Genomic DNA, 5888 nt, shown 5'->3' on the forward strand with positions numbered 1-5888 from the left:
GGCATATTTGTTCCTCCAGGCCTGAACATGACTAGGCCATGTCCGATGGCACAGTCGTGCTCATTCCCTTCGATCCGAACATGGTCAGGCCATATTTAGTAGCACGACTGTGCACAGACCCTCAGCGACTGACACGATTTGGTCATGCTTCCTGGCACAACCGTGCCCATGCCCACAATGATTGACACGGCTCGGTCGTGCTTACTGGCATGATCGTGCCCATGACTATAGTGGCTGACACGAGTAAGTCATGTCCAGCATTGGCCAAATACAAGTCTTCTCTAACCATATATATTATTGAATGTTGGCGGTTTCTAAACATCATTATTGGTGTTGATTGTAATATTAACTCGTGCGAGAGAATTCGAAGTGAGGATTTTCTTAACAATTGCAAAACGATGAGACAATTTTTAAAAAATGCTTGCGGAAAATTATTTACCAGGCTAGGAACTAGTTACACGTAAGAAAGCCCGAATTTATATTCTGGATATATTATCAAGTAGAAAGTTTGATACGAGCCATATGACAACTATAGTGTCGATCTCGTTGCAATCATTATTGATATGAGCCATATAACAACTATAGTGTCGTCTCGTTGCAATGATAGCTGAGGCGGCTAGCTCTGAACATGTAGAGGCAGCTCTCTCGTTGTTTATTCATGGCACTTGCTTAAACTCGATCACAAATTGGCGGCTCTGAACATGTCGAGGCAGCTCTCTCGTTGTAAGCCTCTGTCTCCCAGAACTTGTCATAGTACTCTCCGTACGTGAACTCACGGTAGGCAGCCGGGTGCTCCTCGTCTACCAGCGCCGGCGCCGGCTTAATCACTGCCTCCGGGGACGGGCAATAGAACGTCGGCACCGAAATCCTTTCGGTGGAGTTATTCACGACCGCGCAGTGGAGCACGCTCTTGTATCGGTCATTACTGAGCACCTACGTATCACAAATAATACGACGATTCATTAATGATTCATTGAGATTATACTTGAAGAAATGGATGTACGTGCTTGAATCTGGTCGCCGATGTTGATGACCAAGTTGCCAGGAACAGGATTGACGGCGATCCATCTGCCGTTCTGGCCGAGAACTTGCAAGCCGGAGACGCCGTCCTGGAGGAGTAGAGTGATGGCATTGGGGTCTTTGTGGCCGGGGAGACCGTAGGTGAGCTCCGGCTCGGGGCACGGCGGGTAGTAGTTCACCGCCATGTGCTGCGCCTGCTTCCCCAGCGCCGCCACCAACCAATCCGTCTCCAGACCCAAGCTCTCGGAGATGGCTCCCAACAAACTCAGAGCCAGTCGCCTCGCGTTCACCGCGTACTCCTCCACCGCCTCCCGGAAAGCAGGGGGATTGGCCGGCCACTCGTGAACGTAGTCCTCGAGAGGGAAGCAGTGGAGGCGGAGGAAGTCGCGCCAGCTACCGACCTCCTCTCTGTTCTCGCATTGAAGCTCGTCGACAGCCTCGTCGTCCGCAACGGATCGTCGGAGTACATCTTCAGCCGCTCCGATTCCGGCTGCCGGAAGAACTCCCTGGCGACGCGCAGCATGGAGGTGATCACGTCGTCGGGGATTCCGTGGTTGACGACCTGAAAGAATCCATGGCCTCGGCAAGCTGAACCGATGGCCTGGACCACGGCGGCGCGGCCGGACCCGGAGAGGTCACGCAGGTCGACCAGAGGGATGATGGCGGCGCTAGAGGATTCGACGTCAGCGATATTTGGACGCGAAGATGGCGGACGGATGTACCGGGAAGACACCTCCTTAGCGCGACGGGCGACGTCGGCTAGTAGGACTGCAGCGGCTTGGGTCATGATTTGGAGGCAATTAATTAGCTATGTAGGAAGCGGAAACACTTGAGGTGAAATAGACTCCTCTGCTTGCTCCAATTTATACTATGCGATTATTATTTTATATTATATTTATGATTTATATTTGTAGTATATTTATTTATTTATTTATTTCAAATATAATGATAATGAGAAAAAGAGTAATTTATTATTTATCATGTCGTCCGTTCAATTTTTAAAAATATCTTTAAAAACGTACCTAACTTTTATATTTATCAACCATTTTTATTCTCATTTGGTAAAAGAAAATTCCGTAATTGACGTATCAGAATTATCAAAATGGTATACACGAATCAAATGCTGATGAAAGAGAGGAAGACGTGCGGACTAAAAGTAGTTTATGGGTATATTATGATGCAAGAGATGACGTCATGTTGATTACCGAAGAATTTATTAAGTGTACGTAATGAGTATTGATTCTGTCATAATTTTAATAATTTTATAGAATTTTTACAGCGCTCAGAGCAAACACGGAATCTGATCATGGGGGAAGAAGTTCGCTTCTCCTTTTCCTTGTTTTTAAAATTTTTGTGTGTTTAAGTTTCTATCCTTAATTTTGTTTTTTTGTGGGAGAGAAGTAAATTAAAGAGACTGAGTGTGTACTTAATTGGATAAAAAGTCTGTGAAGCCCATTGTTGGTAACAATTTTACTTCATATTCAAACTCAAACGTAAAATAATAAATTCAATTTATTGTGTTGGTCGTTGAGGTCGTGTGATTGACAGGATCAATCGTTGAGGCTGCTGAGATCATCGCTTGGGTACCCTATGACGTAGATGCATGTGACGTCAATATTGGCTTAGATATAAGATATCTAACAAAAGATTACGCGGCTGCCCTGCCCAGTGGCGGAGGCAAGGGGGCACAAGGGTGTGCGGAAGCACCCCCTTGCTCACCAAAAATTAGGGATCGATTAGTATGCGGCAGACTGCAGAGTGCACGGAGATGGCAGGTTAAGGATGTCGGTGTCTGTTGATGACACGGAGAGTGCACGGAGATGACAACAATCGATTGGTCTACTGTTGTCGGGGCTCTTTTCAATGTTTACTTGCAAGCTGTAGTCCGAGGTCGAGGGGCGAGGGGTGAGGATCGGATGAAGACGAGCTTGAGCAGCGGAGCAGACTACAGAGTCACTGGATCCACTAGCCCACTGGCCACTGCCCACGACTTGGCAAACCCCCCACGCAAGGCAGCGCATCTGTTCATCTTGTACGAGTGCTGAGGGCTAACAGCGCGCTGACGACTTTTTGTTAGACGACGTTCGGCGATAGAAACGAAGAGCGATTAAAAAAGCTAGGAAGGGAAATGAAAGGTAGACGGGATAAGGAGCGATGTGTTGAGACCCCTCGCTTTGTTCCTGGCGTCTCAAAGGCTAAAGCAGAGCCGCCTTGTAATCTCTCCTCACTCTTGTTTTCTCCGATTTTGATGGTTGATTAGTTGTTTCCCTCTTTAATGCACTCGGATTCTGCAATTTCTCCGCTAGGGCTTGTGCATAATTCAGTCATATTGATTCTGCTCTGAGTTGTTCATTTTGATCAGGTGGAATATACGGAAATATATTCGAATTGATGGAGCTTGAAGGTAAGGTTGTGGATTTATTAGAACAGTAATCGATTTTGTGTATATTTGTTGGCAAGTTGTTGTAATTTGGCAAATGCACAGAGAAGAAAGTAACGCATGATTTCCTTTCGCATTACGCTACGGATTTCTCTTTTAAACCCGAAGATCCAAGGTCTGCTTCTCAAGGTACTCAATTATTCACATCTGAATTAGTTTACTTTTTACTAGACTTATTTCATATATTTTGATTGTAGGTACTCTTTGAACTATTATTTCTAATTTGAGTTTAATTTTTTTCAAATTCAAAATCGGAAGACATTGTAGCTAAAAAAACAAAAATCAATCCGAAATCAAAATTGTCCTTGTTTCCATTTTTTTTTAATGTTTTTTTGTGACCGAAAGCAAGGTGAGTTGATTTGTCACCCTTTCTTTGTTGCATGATTTTTATCGACAGGTTTCTATTTGAAGACCCGAGATTTTTTTTTGCACCTCTTAAATTTTTATTTAGCACCTCTTTATATTTTTGTCTGGATCCACCACTGGCCCTGCCAATATACTAATTTTAGCCTTGCCCGCCATGAGTATCTAGGGCACTCATCCACGTATAAGTCAAGTAAAATGATCTTATCTCCCAGGGATGATGCAATACAAACATTAGGTAACCATAATTCTGAATTTATAAATCCAACTTTTTCATGGGACCTCATCATAAATCTCTCCTTATAATCATAAATCTAAAAAATAATTTTATATTAGAAAATATGTATTTTTCAAAAAATAGAAATAAAAAATGCGCAAACTAAATACACCTTTAACTTTTTGGATTTTATAAATCCAACATTTGTAGCCGCCCTTATGAGCTAAGTCTGTGTATATATGTTTATTAAAGGGCGGAGTAAGATTTCTCCAGCCAGTTCAGTTTTTTTAATTTAATTCAATATCAAACCCAAACTGTTTTTGAATTATTAATCTAGGAGATTATCATTAGTCCTATAAAAATTTCTGATCGATGATAATTTGAAAAGCATAAATGAGTGTTGATGGATTGTCTAGCGTCAAGAGTGATTTGAGCATTGCGATCATATGATATACCCTATGAGAGAATCACACCCTCGTTGTCTGAGCTCATCCTATGATTTACCATTGCACCATGCCCCCTGTAGTCAGATTAGCTTTTTAATTAAGGTATCCAATTTAATTATCCGATTAATCCTAAAATTAATCAATCCGATTTTATAAAAGTTTTTCATTAATTATCAAGATAGTTAAGAAATACAGATAGATCATGACAAAAAGCTCAACATCACAAATTTTTTAAATTCCCCAAACATGATATGCCATGGATGAGAGTTGAACCCCTAAACTCCGTTCAGCTTCTTTGATCATTGTCTGTCAAATGAATATGTAATTAATACAATTATGACCATAGTTTTTGACGCAACAATAGGGGTGGATTCACTAGGCGTGACGTCGGTGGTCGCCCGCCCCCCTCCTGCCAGCGGAACTAAAAAAAAATTTGAGGATCGTAAGAAATTCTTCATAGCCACTAGAGAAAAAAAATAAAGACGATTTCATTTTTTTTTTTAATTTTGAACCAAATTTATAGATATACATTAGTTTTTTTTTAATTTTCCTTTTTCATATTTTTTTTCCCGATGCTCATGAAAAAAAGCCTTGTCCTTTTTTTTCTTCTCCGACCAAATGTAAAGTCGTGAAGCCACCTTTTTGCCATGGTGTCGCCGCCCACCTCCTATTGACCAATGGCTCTTGCCAGCAGCAGGATCTCCGGCTAAAGCCCGTTGCCCGAAGTAAGGGAGCCGGCGGATAAAAACTATCCATCGTCGCCCAGCAGGCTATTGTGCCACCACCGCCTCTTAGCTGTTGCTGGTCCCGGAGCTCCCTTGCCGGTCACATGCGTGACGCGGCGCCACAGCTTTAGTTAAGTGGGTTTTATTTTATTTTTAATTTTTGATTATTCTCAAATTACAATGTATGATTTAATAATAATTATTAGCTTATTGTACATACAATTAATAATTGAAAAGTTTGATTATTTAAATATTTTGTTGCTTTTGTATATTTGATTGTTGGATAATTGAAAATTTAAATTTTGTATATTTGATTGTTGGATAATTTACAATTTAGTTTTTGTATAAACTCTGAATCATGATATAATTAGTTTTTTTATTAGTTGTTAGTTAATTGTGATTTGTGAATTTTGATAATTTATGCTAAATAATTTTGTTTTTTTTTAAAAGAATTGTGTTATTGTTAAATTGTTCACATTAAGTTTAGTAAAATAATACTTTATGTTGATAATTTTTCTCATATATTATAATTTGTAGAAAATGTTGAAATATTTTACAAAGAGACCTAGGAGTTCAATTGAATCATCTAGTGTTCCCGATGAAGAGTCTACTCCTCCACCACAACCACCACCTACTCCTCCTCCTCTTCCTCCTCCTCCACAAATTTTATTTGAAAA

At 41.0% G+C, this 5888-nt stretch overlaps 1 pseudogene; it reads right to left on the reverse strand.

The window, feature by feature from the left end:
- Positions 1-476: 476 nt before the first annotated feature.
- LOC121990555 lies at positions 477-1837 on the reverse strand (annotated as a pseudogene).
- Positions 1838-5888: the final 4051 nt, after the last annotated feature.

The sequence above is a fragment of the Zingiber officinale genome, chromosome 6B (genome assembly GCF_018446385.1).
Source record: "Zingiber officinale cultivar Zhangliang chromosome 6B, Zo_v1.1, whole genome shotgun sequence".
NCBI lineage: Eukaryota > Viridiplantae > Streptophyta > Magnoliopsida > Zingiberales > Zingiberaceae > Zingiber > Zingiber officinale.